Here is a 2,954-nt window from a genome sequence, read left to right as displayed (position 1 = left end):
CTGATTTTATCACAGCACGCCGAGCTATGTTAAGAGGATGAACCAAATGGTCTATATTTAGGGTCCATGTTAGTAGCTATTCCATCAGGCTGAGTCAATCATGAGTTCCTGCAACTATGGGCTGGGGGATGGGTCGGGGGGAGGTCTCAGGCCTTAGCTGGGTATCGGACTTTGCAATGCTGATGGGTTTATTCATTCGGGACATCCCCGTGGTAATTCAGTACGGGGAGCTGTATGCCTTCCAAACACCGTGCAGCGGGGAAAGGGCATTTTCCTGAGTCATCCTCTCATCCTTAGGCTCTGACCACCCGCGTCTTATTCTGCAGCCATGAGGTTTTTGCTATGTTGGAAGTAAGGAAAGGTGACGGATATTCACTAAAATAATCAGAGCTCTGATCGCAATGCACATTTTTTTTTTTCTAGACCATCTTAGGTTTGGAAGAGAGAAAAGCACGAGGAGATGAGAGAGAAGAAAACAGGCTAAGGAATGATCCAGAGAAGAGTAACTGGGCTGTCTTCTCCATTGAGTAATATCATGTGATAGTGAGTTCCACGGATTAAGAAAAAAACAACATTGCTTTTAATGACTGTAGATTTTTTGCCCTATAATTTTGCTCTGTTCTTCAGAGGCTGCAGGAAAGGGCTATTTGTGTAAATAGCAATAGTGATAACTGTGTTGTTACCCTGGCTGGGATAGAAACAAGAGAGCCGACAAACTATGTGCCTAGAGCAGGATGATCCCTAGCTGAGGCCAGGAAGAAATTCCTACCCTTCCACTGCCATGGTACACCCCAGGGAGGTGCTCTGTGTGAGTGCTTTTGATGCCTTGGCCAGAGATGGTAATGATGATGACTCTAATCCTATGCAGTCCTGATTACTCTGAATTTCCCAGCTAAGAGAGTAGGAGCTAAAGGGCGTTAGACCATAGGTCCATCTTGCCCAGTCTCCTGTGTCACACATAGGCGGAGGAGGGTGGATGCTGAAAGGGAGAGTGACCTGGGTATGACCAGGGTTTTTTCCCCGCAGTTCCTCTCTCACTTGCAGCCTCCAGCATTTAGGGTCTAGGAAGTTCTGATTCAGAGGCTGAATCCCTCATTCTCATGCTCAATAGCTACTGATGCTCCTTTCCTCCAAAAACGTGTCCAATCCCTTTTTCAATCTAGCTGAGCTATCAGCATCCACAACATCTGGTAGCAATGAGTTGCACACTTTAATGACACGCCGTGTGAAAAAGGGCTTTCTTTGTTAGTTTTGAACTTACTACCTACTAGTTTAACTTTGGGACCCATAGATCTTGTATTGTGAGACTCTTTGCACTTGCCTAGACTCCCTTTGCTCCACGTCCGTTCTGCGGGCGTCTGAAGGAAGTCTCAGTTGGAAGAACTTCGTGGCTGAGGAAATGTAAGAAGAGGTAGGCCTACTCATTGCCTGGTGCTACTAGAAGTGCAGGGAAGAAACCCAGCATCAGTGAGAGCTAAAGGATGAGCAGGAGGAAGCAGCTTGGAGGAGGTGGACGTCCCAAGCTCTTGTGATGAAAGCTTTGGTTACAATTTAAGTACTCTCTGCTCAGTGCCCAGATGTGCTATGGATTTCCTCTTTGATGCTGGACAAGTCTTGTCATCTCTTTGGGTCTCAGTTCCTCGCCCATAAAATGGACACAATAGCACTTTGCTATTAACTACTTGGAGCATAAACATTTTGGAGCAATGGCTATCTCTTTGTTCTGTATTTGTACAGGCCTACATCTCTGCTGGAGCCTGTTGGCACTATAATATCATAGATGGGAAGCAGAGCTTGTAGGTTCATTGTATTGAGTGTGTGATGGCAGATTTGTGTCTCTGATTGATTGACACTCTGTCTTTTCTGTTCCAAGGGCCAAATCACTTGCAGAACTTGCTTTTTCTCCCTGAGCTGCTCACAATCTGCTACTGTGCTAAGACTCCTGTGTGTTTCTCCTCCCATGCTATGCTTTGTGAAATTCCTCGGATACTCTCCTTCAACAATTTGGGGCAGTGCTTTAAATACGTACGTAAGCATCACACTACCAGCACTTGCTGAGAGCCAGGACTTTGGTTCAAACCTGTGCTTCAAAACAGCACAGCCCCTCCCGATGAGCTGTTTAATGATTCCTTCAAACAATTAGAATTGGGGAAGAAAGTTAGCTCAGATTGGGCTGAGATCCAGCTACCTGCATAGAGAGCCCCAGACAAAGTATAGTACAAAGACCACAGCCATTCGTCTGCCGTGTCAAGAGGACATTGTGCTAGGCCAGAGGTGGTCCCTGAGCAAGACAGCATTAAGCAGGACCAGGGACTTATCAAATACTTGCACACCGAGTAACTCAAATATCCAGAAGATAAGGGCAAAGGGATGTGATTAAGCATGGAATGTGCACTTCATTGATTACCAGCCAGGGTCTGAGTCATGGAAGTGGAGACAGCAGGGGTTGTCATATGTTTAGCGGCTCAGCTAACTGGATTATTCACAGACTTTGTAAAAAGCAAGAGTCAGTAAATGGAGCGACAGGCTGACTTGGGAGCATCAAGGGCACGGAGCAGTCTCTTATTCATTTAGCGGGTATGCGGAGCTGATGGAAAGCCAGTCAACACAGGAAGGATAGGAGATCAAGGATGGAGCCCATCACTGGCAGTCAGTAACTGTGTGTGAGGTGTGTGTTCACATGCATGTGTGTGTACAGATGCATAGAGGGCAATGGGCTTCTCATGGCAGCAGTAGGCAGCAGCCGGGTACTCTGAGCGTAACTCTGATCAGAGTTACTCTGATTGCAACTAGCATCCCTGCAAGGGAAGGCCAGATTCTTCACCACCTCCTGTCCCACCTATTTCTGATTACTTCAATTCCCCAGCTAAGAGAGGAGGAGCTAAAGGGGCCGAGGGATAACACCAGTAATAGGTGAAGCAGAATCTGGCCCTGCAGGACTGAGGATATTCATC

This window comes from Crocodylus siamensis, chromosome 5 (assembly GCF_052110815.1).
Source record: "Crocodylus siamensis isolate JL-2025a chromosome 5, ASM5211081v1, whole genome shotgun sequence".
Lineage (NCBI taxonomy): Eukaryota > Metazoa > Chordata > Crocodylia > Crocodylidae > Crocodylus > Crocodylus siamensis.
The sequence above is the reverse complement of the archived record's forward strand: the minus strand, read 5'-3'. Positions refer to the sequence as shown.